At 51.9% G+C, this 14334-nt stretch overlaps 1 protein-coding gene and 1 long non-coding RNA gene across 6 annotated transcripts in view; one reads left to right on the top strand and one right to left on the bottom strand.

The window, feature by feature from the left end:
- Window positions 1-382: 382 nt before the first annotated feature.
- On the bottom strand, window positions 383-3275 carry LOC125911944 (uncharacterized). The gene is made up of 3 exons (XR_007454522.1): window positions 2568-3275; window positions 1882-2000; window positions 383-1117 (listed from the first exon to the last, which is right to left on the bottom strand). It is a non-coding gene; the product is annotated as an uncharacterized LOC125911944 (long non-coding RNA).
- A 9531-nt stretch (window positions 3276-12806) lies between these two features.
- ARMC9 (armadillo repeat containing 9) overlaps window positions 12807-14334 on the top strand; it is a 149258-nt gene continuing 147730 nt past the window's right edge. For 4 of the 5 annotated variants that reach the window (XM_049614706.1, XM_049614707.1, XM_049614705.1 and 1 more), the window contains exon 1: window positions 12807-12957. The gene's annotated coding sequence lies outside the window, so the exon portion shown is untranslated. The remainder of the gene's footprint in view (window positions 12958-14334) is intronic. The other variant, XM_049614708.1, reaches the window with a different exon arrangement.

Genomic DNA, 14334 nt, shown 5'->3' with positions numbered 1-14334 from the left:
CCACTTCCGTTCCCTCTGCTAACTGGCATCTGTATCTTCATTTCTCCCCGAGGAACGGGCCCACCGGTCGGCACCCTCCAGCCACAGGCCATGGGTATTGCGTCAGCGGGGAACCAACGACTCCCGTCAGGGCGACCCCGGCCGATAAGCCCCCACCCCGGGACGCCTGTTCCGGCTACTGGGAACCACCCTCTCTTCCGTTTCCGATGTGGCCTGGATGTGATGCCAACCCAGGGGACGCCGAGCCAAGAGGCAGCTCTGTGCCTCGACTTCCAGACTTTGAGATGCCGTGAGCAGCAAAATGCTGTGCTTAAGCAAAACGCAAGCCGCTTGGAGTTGAACTGGGGGCATCTGATACCAAAAGAGTACTTCCAGGGGCGACTTGCTCTTGCCACGGCCATGCCTTTAGCTGGACTTGGTCAATTCACGTTCCTATGCCCACCACACCCAGGGCCCGAAGCAGTGGTTTTCAGACAAGGGGCACAGCTGCCCCGAGGAGGGAGGCATTTCACACATTGGTGGGGGCATTTTGGGGTGACTGGGGGCATTTCCACGATGTTGGGGGAACGCAAGCGGCACGCCTGGGGGGAGCCTGCCACACCGGACTGTTGAAGAGCGTGGCTGCGGTGACACTGGTCTTGGTTCGCTTCAGACCTTTACCGAGAGCCGCTCATCGTGTGGAAAACTCGCATCGAAAATGGCCACAGCACCGGGGACCCAAGTTGCTACCACGGCACACGTGCACCAGCCGCAGGGCGCTGGCTGCCTGAAGGCCACACGCATCAGACTGGTGTAACGGGCCCAGGTGCTTACATGCGGAAATAGGTTTGGTTTTTACAAATCACTTTCCTTTGATTTCTTCTTTTTATTACAGTTAGGGCATTATAATGATTATTTTAAAGTCATGTGGCCAAACAGGTTAAATTACCTGGGAATTTCATTTTAGGATAGGAAGGAGGACGTTACAAAACATGAGGCTAACAAGGACGTCTGGGAAGTTGGAGACTCGCCACCCAGGGCAGCTAGGCATCCTCAGTGGGGAGCCCCTCTGAGGCCTCCCCGTCTGTTCCTCGCAGCAGGCTGGCCTCCGCTGGCTGCGTCGTCGGCAGGCTCTACCCTAAAAGGACATGTGAAGGCTGAGCAGGCAGAGAAAATGAATGGGCTCTTCTGGCTGGCGCCTGCAGCTCTCACAGCTTCCCGGAGGGAGGGAGTGGGGGCTATGGAGGGCCGGGGGCCAGGCAGCCTCCCAGGACAGGGCCTCACCCAGAGCTTGGGCTCCACTGTGGTTCCGGCCCCAGGAGCCCCCGATTAGAGAATCCAGAGCGAGGCAGGCCTCCAAGTGCAAGTAAAGAACATTGCCAGAGGCACGCACACATTTCTATGACACAGATGGTTCTAGAAAATGTGAGTCAGGACAGACCAGAATCCTGAGGGCTCTTGGGGCCAAGATGGTGGGGGGGGGGGGGTGGGGGGGAAGGAAATCTGTCCCCATCTTGGCTCCTTCCCCGGACCTGTGTTCTGGGTTTGGTGCCGTGAGTGGACACGGCAAAAGGCCTGCTCAGGAAGTTGTGTGGTCGCAGCTGGCCTGGCCTGAGACCTGGCCTCCCAAAGGCCTGGACAGCATAGACTCGAGGGGCTTTGGGGTCCAGACCAAGGCCTAGACGCTGCAGGGCAGTGCCGCCACACTACACCGCCATTCCAGAGTACCCCTGGATTCAGTGGTGGGTCAGCCAGCACCCCCGCCTTCCCAGAGGGAGGGCCACCCCCCAGACCCCAGCACCCCTTCGGCACTTCCAGGCTCGCTCCAGGGAGAAGGCTGAGAAGGAGCTACCCTTGCACCTCCCTCCCCAGCTGTTCTTGGAACCAAGAGTGTTTATTTACCAGCCTTTTGGTAGGTTCCTCCGGGAAGGGATCTCGTGGGAAGGCTCAAGGGGGAGACGGAGGCACAGGACAGGGTGATGATTCATCGCAGCTCATTCTTGCCTCCCTGCCCAGTCCTACTGTGTGTGGAAGCCCAAGTCCAGATCATGTCAAAGTGAGTCTCGGTTCCAGCAGTCAGCCGGGCCACCCTTCCCTCCACCTCCTGCTAATCTCCCCCAAAGATGCTGCCCTAAGCCTAGTCCTGTGGCCACCAGAGATATAGGGATCTGTGGGTCTTTGCGGGACCACCTCTAGGTATGCCTTGACCTTGGGTCAAGACAGACAAGACAGGCAGGGTCAGAGTTCCATCCTTCCAGCTCAGGTACAGAGCTGGCCCGGGACAATGCTCTGGCACCTGCTCGAGGTAGAGTGCAGTGGATGGGCTGTGTGGGCCCGCTCACGTCCAGGCAAGCTGGTCTGCGCGACCAGACAGGCAGGGCAGCGCCTGCTGCCCACTGGCTCTCAGGACAGGGCCTTGAATCTATGTCTCCCCCAGGGTCACGTATGGAGAAGGTCAAGGAACATCGTGGGGCCGTGTGGACTGGGGTGGGCAGCAGAGACAGAGCTGGGTCCTTGAGCAGTGACAGCCTCCTGATGCTCCCAGCTCCCAGGACAACCCCTCCCCAGATGCCACCCCCTGGACCTACCCCCTGGATGCTTGTCTCCCTCCTCAGTGCTCCCAAATCAGAGTGCTCAGCGCAGGAAGTGCTTCTCGGTAGACACATCATCCGGGCGGATGTCAGCTGCCTCTCCTCCTCAGGCTGTGTCGGGTTTTCACCCTGTGCCCAATTATAAAGAGAACTCAGCTTCCTTTCAAGCGCCCCACTCATGAATGCCCCCAAGAGAAATGTGTAGATGGCATGAGGGGTTCTGAGGGGCTATATTCGCATGAGTTAGAAGTGACCACAGATCTCCCTGGACAATCAAAGTGATAGTAGCTTAAATAAGGTAGAGGTTTGCTTCCCTCTGTTCATCACGTCTGTAGGCATTTAGAGCAGCCTGGCCTGGTGTGCCTCAGTGTCAGGGACCCAAGCTCCCTCCACCTTGTGGTGCTGTGTACTGGGCAGAATAGAGTCCCCACAGGGTTCACGTCCACCCAGAACCTCGGAATGTAACCTTATTTGCAAATACGATCCTTGCAGGTAACCAGGAGGAAGTCAGACAGGAATAGGGGGAGGCCTTCAACCCAGCGGCGTCCTTGTGGGAAGAGAGGAGGACACACAGAGACACAGACGCAGAGGGAAGGCCACGTGATGAGACGCAGCCAGGGAAGCATCTACAAGCGGAGGATGGCCCACAACCACCAAAGGCTGGGAGAAAGTTTCCGGAAGGAACCGACCCCGCCCGCACCTTGATTTCAGACTTCTGGCTTCCGGAACTGTGAGAGAACACGCTTCCAAGAGAAAGAATATGCTTCCGTCACTTTAAGCCGCCCAGTTTGTGATCATTTGTTCTGGTGGCCTCACCAAACCAATAGGGCTATCATGTATGGACTCCTTCCCCAAGGTCACCTTGAGGTCCCACGTGGTACCTGCACTTCAAACAACCCATCTGCGTTTCCAGCCGTCAGGAAGGAGAAAGGAGGAAGAAAACAAAGAAGACATAACTTTCCCCTGACGGACGCATCCCGGATGTTGGACGCGCAGTCTCTGTTTTTTTCATCCCCTTGGCCACAGTTGAATCACCCGGCAGCATGTGGCCAGTTAAAAATGGTTGCTTTTATTACTGTGGAGAAAGGGGAGAAGGGTAATTGGGCACAATATTGCTCATGCTACTCCCTCCATTAGATGTTTCTGGCCCCCAAACCCCCTGCTGACGGATCTAGCCCCACCGTGGTTTCCCAGAGTGGCACCCCACCGGCTCTCTCCCCCCCCAACCCCCCTCCCACCCCCAGCTCCAATCCCCTTCTTTGTCAGGGCACTTCAGGTCAGTGCCAGCTCCCCCTCATCTGGCACAGCCCACAGCCACCTCAGCGCTCAGAGGCAAAGGCCCTGGGGCCAGCACCCGGACTCCTGGGAAGGCGGAACACTAAGACCCCGGACTCCCGTCTGCTCCTCACCCCACCCTCAGCCCGAGGGACTTAGCCAAGTATTTCTTCCAAACAAGTCCAGGGCGCAGCCTATCAGAATATCTGGAGAAAGAAATTTCCTGCATCTCCATACAAACGAGACTGTGTCATCTTTCCAGCCTGGCCGTGGTTGGTCGGAAGTCACCACTTCATGGCCCAGCAAGGGAAGCGTCCAGACTCAGAGCAGGCCCCCCCCTCCCCCCGCCCCGCCCCATCACCAGCCAGTAGGCCTTGGGGAAGGAAGCAGCTGCGTCCAAGGGGCGCAGGCTTCCCCAGCCCAGCCGGGTGTTCAAAGGCGATGGATTGCAGGGTCCCTTGGCAGCAGGAGGTCCCCCCGCCCCCCACCATGGACTTCTTTCACTCTCTGTGTGTTTTTCATGTGGTCCTGTTGACTCCAGAGCCCCTGTTCAGCAGTCCCAGAGAGCTCTGGGACTCTGCTTTAACAGCACCTGTCGGAGCTGGGGCCCACCTGCAGCTGGTGGAACTGGAGGGCGGCCGCCAAGTGTCACAAAGCGGGGAGCACAGTCTTGACGTGTTAGTGTCGACGGCTGGGACGCCGAGGGGCCCAGAGAGCGGCCGTCCAGGCCTCAGGCTGTTGCAGTATTTGACGACGACGCCCCTTCTGTTTGCACCAGTGTCCCTGGAGCTTCCCCTGTTGGCTCTGCCCAGGCCCTCAGTTGGGCCATATTTGCCTGAGCCCCAAGGGATGGACACGGTTCCTATCACTTTTCCTGGACAGCTTTTTCGCCCCTAGAGGCTGCAAATACTCAGAGCAAGGGTGACTTAACTCTATTTAGCAGAAACCTCTGAGCCCAGACAAGATGCTGCTACCAAGCTGGTTACTGCAAATCTCTGCCGACTTTGGCACCTCCCCCCAGGATCTTGGCAGGCCCTCCTGGGACCTGGTCCAGCCTGGAGTCTGAGAACCGGGCCGCTGCCCTGACTTACAGTAAGAGGGGGGAGGGGGTCCCAGAGCTGGAGGCCGGGGCATGTGTCTGTGCCCCCCACCCCCACCTCTCCTCCTTGATGGGGAGTTCCAAGGCCCCGGGGTGGAGCCACCACTGCCCAGCCCGTGTGAGCCTGTGTGAGCCCAGAATCGTCCTTGCAAGTCAAGCGATCAGCGTGAACACGCTCAGCAAAGGAGCCCTTACCCCATACACACAGAGATGTTTTAGAAAGCCAAGGGCCGCGCGTAGCCACCCTGGAAGGACTGGAATCAGACACTCAGGGCCCCCAGACTCCAGGGAGAGCCCTGCCCTGGGGCTTAGCTCTGTGCAGGCCACCCATTTGGGGCCTAGCCATAGACAGAACTGACTTCCAGTCACTCCCACACAGAGCCAAAGGCAGAGCCCAGAGAAGAGCGTCAAGCGCAGAGCTAAAGGCCGGGCGGGAGTCCTCCTTCCAGCTTTGAGGGAGGGGGACTCCTCCTCTGACTTGCCGCTGACGGGAGCCAGCAAAGATCCTTTGGCTTAAGCTGGGTTTATACATATATATATATTTTTTTCTTTTTTTTTTAAACTTATTTTTTAAAGTAAGGCCACCCAACATGGGGCTCAGACTCACGACCCCAAGAAGTGTCGCATTGCTCTACCAACTGCGCCAGCCTGGCGCCGCTGGCTTAAGCCGTTTTGAGAGGGGTTCCTGTCCCTGGACTTGAAGGAGTTGAGGCAGGAGGGAAAGCGAGGCGGTCCCGCCAAAGGGGGAGAGCTTGCAGCGAGCGGGGAGCCCGCATGGGGGCCCGGGGCCGGGGGCGGCGACGGGAGGGCGGCCCGGGCGACCGATGGGAGGAAAGCAGCGATGCCCGGGCGGCCCGGTCCCCACTCCAGAGCGCGCGCGATTTCTGGGAACCTCTGCGCGCCCGACCGCTGCGCTGGCACAGCCGGAGTCCGGGTTCCTGGAAGTGACCGCCCGAGGGTGGGGCGGAGGGGGTGCGCCTGGGGCCTGGCAGGAGCCAGATTTCCGCCCCGCCCAGGCCCAGGTCGGGGTGGGACGGCCGCTCCCCTGCTGCTCTACCCCAGGGCCCCGGCTGACCCCATCCTTCCCTGAGCTGACCGTCGGCTGGGGGTCTACCCCCCGCAGTCCGGGCTTCCGCGCACCCCCCCCCCCCGCGCAGCCCGCTCTGTCCGCGGGGCCGGCCTCGCGCGCTCTCCCCGCTGCCCCTGCGCTCCAGCGCCGTCCCAGCCCCTTCGCGGCGCCCACCGCCCGCAGCTCCGCAGTCGGCAGGTGTGGGTGGGGCCAGAGAAGGTGCACGTCCAACAGGTTCCCAGGTGACGCTGCCGAGGCCACTCTGGGGACCGCACTTCGAAAGCCAGCGGCCAGTCCATACACATTCTCCCCTCACCGCCCGTAGTTTCACTTTTGGCTTCGTATGTCTGTTAGCAGCGAAAGGCTTTTGGTCCCAGGGCCAGACAGAAGTTCTACCTCCTGCCCTTGACCTCAGGTTCAGCTGAGCTCATGGATCATTTGCTAATGATGAGGAGAAGGGTAAAAAGGGAGATTTAATGTGACTGTGTGCACTTTCCATCATCAGGAATTATTCCTTTTATGAAGATGAATCAACTATTTTATCTGGTGGCTCAGTTATCGCCGTCTCACACTCCTTTCTGGTCTGTATGGAGGTCTCACCAGGAGAGCAACAGTCACAAGGGAAAGCATTGGTGTTTAGGCTAAGGCAAGAGGAGGTCAGGGCGTGCTTAGTGGCTCACAAGAACTCCTTCTGCAGCATCCCATCCAAACGCCAGGGACAGCCACAAGACTAAAGACATTCTGTGTGCCTTGTCTTGCTGGTTCTCGAGATGTGTCAACAGCCGGGAAACCACCCAGATGTGGTCACTTTAGCATTTATACTCTGTGCTCACATCACATGCCGTGCAGTGTGCATTTTTAAGCTTGCTTAGAAGCTGGCGATACTCCTAAGCACCTTAAGCGTCTGTATCTATGAACACCAGCTGCTGTGAGTCCCACCACTCTCTTGCAGATGTACACTTGCTTGGAAAAGATCTTGCTTCCATGGGGCACCTGACTGGCTCAGTTGGTAGAGCATATGACTCTTGATCTCGGGGTTGTGAGTTCAAGACCCGTGTTGGGTATAGAGTCTACTCAAAAAAAAAAAAAAAAAAAAAAGATCTTGTCCCAGATTTGCTCTTCTGCAAGTCCATTAAAAAAATTTTTTTTTATGTTTATTTTTGAGAAAGAGAGACAGAGTGTGAGTGGGCAAGGGGTAGAGAGAGAGGGAGACATAGAATCCAAAGCAGGCCCCAGGCTCCAAGCCGTCAGCACAGAGCCCAATGCGGGGCTCGAACCCACGAACCATGACGTCGTGACCTGAGCCAAAGTGGGACGCTTCACCAACTAAGCCACCCAGATGCCCCTCTGGAAGTCCAAATAGCCTGCGTCTTTTTGCCAGCTTCATCAAGTCCACATGACAGTTGGGGACTATGATGTAAGTCACACCTCTGGGATAGGGCAAGGAAACCTGCCACTCGAAGCCAAGATGGACTCCAAGACTCCGGCCTCACCCACTGTCAGGACTCCCCTGCTTTCCTGCTCACTGATAACTCCCTTAGGGGATGGGGATGTGTATTCCCACTTGGGTATGCTCTCTTTCCACGAAATCAAGCGACCCTTGCGGACCAAAATCCAGTTCCGCCACCTCTGCATGGACTCTGAGCTAGGAAGACAGATGTATCCGAATCCCCCATACATCATGAGTTTTGGACAGTGACAAAACCCAACTTTCCTGGAAGGACTTTTTTTTTTTTTTTTTTTTCAGGCAGTGGGTTGGCAGTAGCCCATCTTTTGATTTGCGCTCGGTATTTCAGTACGTTCCTCCTCCAACCTGCTGATTAGATCCAGGCCCTGTGCTTTCTCAGAAACATGCTCTTGGTCTGAACTCCCCCTGTTGGAGCTCCGAGATAAAGTCAATCCAGCTGATTGCCAGGTTTGTCTGAGTGGGTCAGCCTTAAGGGCTTAATTTAGGTGGCTTCACCCTCTCATCCAATTCATTCTCTTCGGGGGTTTTGACACAGTTCCTCTGTGTGTGGTTTCAGCTATTTGCCCTTCAGTAGAGAGAGAGGCCAGGCAGTTGCCTGCGACAGCTGCAAAGATGACTTCATTTTAGAGCTGTGTCACTTTTGGATCTGCTTTCTCAAGCAACGGCAACAAAAGAAAAAGAAAATAAACAAATGGGACTACATCAAGCTAAAAAGCTTTTGCACAGCAAAAGAAAATATTAATAAAACCAAAAGGCAACTTACTGAATGGGAGAAGATACTTACAAACTTGATAAGGGGTGGATATCCAAGATATGTAAAGGACTCAGACAACTGAATAACAAAAAGGCAAACCCTATTAAAAAATGGGCAGAGGACCTGAAAAGAGGCATTTTTCCAAAGAAGACATAAAAGATGGTCAACAGGCACAGGAAAAGATGCTCCACATCACTAACCATCAGGGAAATGCGAATCAAAACCGCAATGAGATACCACCTCACACCTGTCAGAATGGTTATTATCAAAGAGATAAGAAATAACAAGTGTTGGCAAGGAAAAAAGGGAACCCAAGTGCACTGTTGGTGGGAATGTACATTCGTGCAGCCATCATGGAAAACCATATGTTGGAGGTTCCCGCAAAAATTGGAAACAGAACTATCATGTGATTCAGCAATTCTACGTCTGGGTATCTATCTGAAGAAATGAAAACACTAATTCAAAAAGATATATGTACCCGTATGTAATTGCCAAGATATGGGAGCAACCTAAGTGTTCACAGACAAATGAATGGATAAGATGTGGTATATATATATTCAATGGAATATTACTCAGCCATAAAAAGAAATGAAATCTTGACATTTGTGACAACATGGATGGACCTGGAGGGTATTATGCAAAATAAAATAAGTCAGACAAAGGAAGACAAATACCATATGATTTCACTTATATGTGAAATCTAAAAAGCAAAAACAAATGAAGAAACAGAACAAAACAGAAACAAACTCAGAGATACAGAGAACAAACTGGTGGTTTCCAGAGGGGAGGGAAGTGGGGGGATGGGCCAAATAAATGAAGGGAATTAAGAGGTGCAAACTTCCAGTTATAAAATAAATAACAGGGACGCAATGTACATCATAGAGAATATAATCAATAATGCTGTAATAATTTGGGGGCTCTTGGCTGGTTCAGTTGGTAGAGCATGCAACTGTTTATCTCAGTGTCATGAGTTCAAGCCCCATGTTGGATATAGAGAGTACTTAAAAATTTTTTTTTAAATATTGTGATAACTTTGTATAATGACAGATGGTAACTAGACCTATTGTGATGAGCATTTTGTAATGTATAAAAATATCGAATCACTCTCTTGTACACTGAAACCAATATAATATTGTATGCCAATTATAATTCAATAAAAAATTAAAATGTTTGAAACTGGAAAAAAAAAGAACTGTGTAGCATGGCACAGAGATGTGTGGCCTCCCACCCCCAAGGTGTTCAAGGGCTAAGGTCCATAGAAGGGCTGCAGATGGCTCAGATTTGTCCCTCGAATGCAGAACTCAGCCAGTCCCTTTTATTTTCAGGGAAAGCTTGGTTAGCTCCCCTGAAGTATTGTGCATATTCCAAGAATTGAATTTGGGGTTGAGTTTTTCCCAGCAGCAACATTTTGATAATCCTACAATTGGAGTGATGGGTTTATACAGATTCATTTCATTTCATTTCATTTCATTTCATTTCATTTCATTTCATTTCATTTATTTTGAAAAAGAGCATGAGCAGGGGAGAGGCAGAGAGATAGGGAGAGAGAGAATCCCAAGCAGGCTCCACGCTGTCAGCAGAGCCCAACGTAGGGCTCAGTCCTACGAACTGTGAGATCATAACTGGAGCCAAGATCAAGAGTCAGACACTTAGTCAACTGAGCCATCCAGGCACCAGAAAGTCATTGTGGGTGCACTGGCACTTTGGGAAAACTGGAGTTGTCAAGAAAAAAACCAGTGGGATGTTTTGGTAGGCCTAAGAACTGGGAAGGGGAGGCACTGGTTTACCGTACTGCTCTGAACTCGTGGATATACAGAGCAGACTCAACATGGGCACTGCCCAGATGACACTTCAGAGGGAAGCAGTTTGCCTTTGTGACAAAAATATTCTTTGTACTCATACCAGGACATATCACATTGACATTTTTTTTCCCAATTTAGTGCTTGTATCACACAAGTGTTCAAGGAATTGAAGAAATTCTTAAAGTATAAAGAATGATAGCAATTTATCTACTAACTGTTTCAAGTCATATCTGCTTATTCCAGTATCACCCACAATCACAAAGGTACAAGTCAGAAACCAACCTAGATCCTTGACAACTTGAGGTAATGGTAAGAAGCTACCTCTGGGTTTATTGTAAGAAAATTAGCCTGACATTTTTAATTAATAACAAATCCCCTTGTTGAAGGCACTTTGAGTTGATATGACATATACAGAAATTATGTCTACAACAGGATTCTTTGGGTTGCAAGTGACAGAAACCCAATTTGAATCCGTCTGAATAGAAAACTATTTGGTTGATTGGAGGGCTGCTGGAGCTTCTGTAGGAACGAGAAGAGCTCTATGGAACTCAGAGTCTGGACCCAGGGATTTGACGACCCCAGCATCTTCTCTTTGCATCTCTCTGGGTGACAGCTTCATTTTCTCAGGCTTTTTTATGTGACAAAGGACATGGTTATAAGGCTACCCTGGAATCTCATTTTACAATAACCTGAACACAATTCAACAGAAGAATGCCTCGGAAAGACTCTCATTGGCTTAGCTTGAATCACATGCCCATCCTGGGCCAATCACCATGGTCAGAGATGCAGGGTAAGATTAGTCCATTCCCAGCTGTGTGCCCAACCCCGTGGTCAGGTGTATTACCAGGAGGGACAGAGGTGATGGGCAGACAAAGATAATAGCCACCACAATGACCATAATCCTGGAAGTCAGGCAAATGCACCCAGAAGGCAAATGCAAAACAGGAGTGGTATTTATTGTAGCCTAGAGCCCAGGGTTCAAAGGCACGAGGACCTAGATTTGGTCCGGTTCCACCACTCCCCTGCTGCTCGAACTCTGAGTTCTTAACCTCTCTGTACCTCCTGTTATTTATCTTGTCAAAGACAAAACTTGGACAAAGAGACTGATATGATTTAGCTTACTGCAATAGAAAGCACCCCAGATCAGACATCAGCATGTACATTACCTCAGGTAAAGTACAACATTAATCTATACAATTCTGAAAATATTATCCATCTCATGGATGTGGTGTGAATTAAATAATTTATGTAATTCACTTAGCACAATGCTGGGCACACATGGGGTTGTCGTATTTAGCAAATAAAAATACAGGCCAATATAATGTCCTGTATATACATTAAAATAAACCAATAGTTGGGATATACTTATATTAAAAACTTATCTGAAATCCAAATTTAAAATGTAAGTGTTCTAGGGGCGCCTGGGTGGCTCGGTCGGTTGAGTGTCCAACTTTGGCTCAGGTCATGATCTCACAGTTCCTGAGTTCGAGCCCTGTGTCGGGCTTTGTTCTGACAGCTCAGAGCCTGGAGCCTGCCTCAGATTCTGTCTCCCTCTCTCTCTGCCCCTCCCCTGCTCATGCTCTGTCTCTCTCTGTCTCAAAAATAAAAATTAAAATTAAAAAAACGTTTAAAAAAATTTAAGTGTTCTATATTTTGTCTGACGACCTTTGGCACACAGTGAACTGACAAATGTTAACTTACTGTGAATGGGAGATTTATTTTTTTTTATTAAAAAAAATTTTTTTAATGTTTATTGAGAGAGAGACAGAGCATGAGCAAGGGAGAGGCAGAGAGAAGAGGGAGACAGAATCCAAAGCAAACTCCAGGCTCTGAGCTGTCAGCACAGCCCAACTCAGCTGGAACTTACAAACCGTGAGATCATGACCTGAGCTGATGTCAGAAGCTTAACCCACTGAGCCACCCAGGCATCCTGACATTTATTTTCAATACATATTACATGGACAGGATTGTTCTTCCTGCCAAATATAGCTTTTCTTTGAAGGCAATCTCAGGTCCCAGAAGGGCAGTGGCAGGGCTGGAGGCCAGGGAGATGGTGGCCACAGACCATCTTAGGGCTTCTTTAAAATAAAGCTCACCTACCTTCTCCATGACTCTTCCCTGACTCTGGCCTTGGCCGTCTTTTTGGAAGCATGAGGTGGAAACACGAAGACTCCCACTACAGAGCCTCAGTGCCTGGAAGGTCATGGCTCCAGCCACCTCCCCACCCTCCAGCTGAGCTGGAGACTGGCAGGTGCTCTTTCAGTGCTGTTTAACTTGAGCCCGGAAGCACCACGTGCAAGGAGAGGGAGGATTTGCGCTGTTCTATTTTTGAAAACCAAAATTTCACGTGGGGCGGGGGAAGTTTCTTAAAATTCCCAGAAAGTGCTGCAGCGGGGTGGAAGGGTGAAGCGTAGGCAGATTTGGGGCGACATTTTTGGTTCCAAGGTAACTGAGTCGCTCCTGCGAACGGGAGTAACACCTGTTTTTCCACGAACACCACTCTGTATTGTATTCTCTGGCCGGTTTTGTTTTTCCCGGGATACAACGAGCTCCTTGAAGTTAGGTATTGAGCCCAGTCGGCTCATCCCCAGAGCCGGGCAGAGCGCCAAGCACCGCGCGTGTGGAAATGAACGAACGGGAAGTCGTGGAGAGGAGGACCGGGGAAGCCACCCCACAGCGAGCCTCACACAGCGGCCGCCGCGCCGCGAAATCCCGCTTCACTTCCGCCGCCGGGAGGCCTCAGAGCCCCAGCTCCCGAATCGCCCGCCTTTCCTCCCAGGATGCTCCGCGCCGGCTGCGTCCCGTGATTGGCTGCACCGCCCCCACGTGACGTCGAACTGGCGGCGCCGGTTGCCTGGGCGACAGCTGGAGAAGTGGCGGCGGAGCGGGTTTGGCGCGGGCGCCCGCGGCCGTGCGGCAGGTAAGCGCCTCCTCCGATGCGGTCGGGCCGCCCTGGAGCCTGCCATCCCCGGGCGGAAAGGAGCAGTGGTGGGGCCCGAGGGCCGAAGCTCTGCGGAGCCCTCGCCCCAGAGGAAAGTCAGCTTGGCAGCCGCTGCCGAACGCCCCCACTTCTGGTCGGCCGTCCTGGGCTCTTACTCTGGCGTGGGCCCGAGGCGGCCTCCTGGACAAACCGAGGACGGGCCCAGCCGCTTCCCGCAAGTAGTCTCTGATCTGTGCTGCAGTGGACCGAACTTGGAAGGGGCCGCCAGTCGTCCAGCTGGGTAGTGGCGGCACGAGCGGGTAGCCTGGGGCTTTTAGATCCATCCGCTCTGTTATCTGCATCAGCTAACCTCCTCTCCAGACTTCATCCAGTCTAAGCCAAACTAGGATGCTAACACTGCAATTTCGTCTTCCAGACAAATCCCGTAGCCTTCCCCCTTATTCGATCAGCTTGTAGGTCCTAGAGCCCTATTCTGTGGAAATTAAGAAGCAATCCTCAAGAATGGCTGAAGAAGTTTTGTCTAGTTTCTGCATAAAGTAGAGCAGTGGTTCTTAAACTTGAGTGTGCATAAAAGTCATCCGGGGAGTTTGTTTAAATCAGTTTCTGGGCATCGTGCTGCCATGGTGTTCAGTTAAGATCAGGGTGGCGCTAGGAATTTTCATTTGCAGAAGCATCCCAGGCGATCCTGATTGAGGTGGTCCCAGCGTTTTGGGTAGTACTTGTGTAGTGGTTAATATCGGTCTGGACTTAAATTCGTACTTTTGCCACTTACTGGCTGGATTATTGGGAGCATCTCAACCTGTTTGAGCCTCAGTTACCTCATCTGTAAAATAATATAAATTATATTCATCTCTCAGTTTTGTTGTGATAATTAAATGTGAAGCATCTTGCATGTTGCCTGGCATACAGTAAACCCTTAAAGTGAACTTTTTTTAAATTTTTTTTAACGTTTATTTATTTTTGAGACAGAGAGGGACAGAGCATGAACGAGGGAGGGTCAAAAAGAGGAAGACACAGAATCTGAAACAGGCTTCAGGCTCTGAGCTGTCAGCACAGAGCCTGACGCGGGGCTCGAACTCTGTCTGTGAGATCATGACCTGAGCCGAAGTCGGCCACCCAACCGACTGAGCCACCCAGGCGCCCCTAAAGTGAACTTTTTATGATATAAAGGTTTAGATGAAATTCTCATTTCCAAGATGTCAGAGTAATAGAATACCCAACAGTGGCTCACATTCACCGAGAGATCATCACAGCAGAATCTCATTCAAATAGTGGTCTTGAAGAACTTCTCTGAGTAAGTGATGTTTATAAATAAGCACAGGGATTAGCCAGGTGAAGAAAGAGGAGGAAAGTGTT

This window comes from Panthera uncia, assembly GCF_023721935.1.
Source record: "Panthera uncia isolate 11264 chromosome C1 unlocalized genomic scaffold, Puncia_PCG_1.0 HiC_scaffold_3, whole genome shotgun sequence".
NCBI classification, from domain to species: Eukaryota; Metazoa; Chordata; class Mammalia; order Carnivora; family Felidae; genus Panthera; species Panthera uncia.
This window is presented reverse-complemented; position numbering and strand designations above follow the sequence as displayed.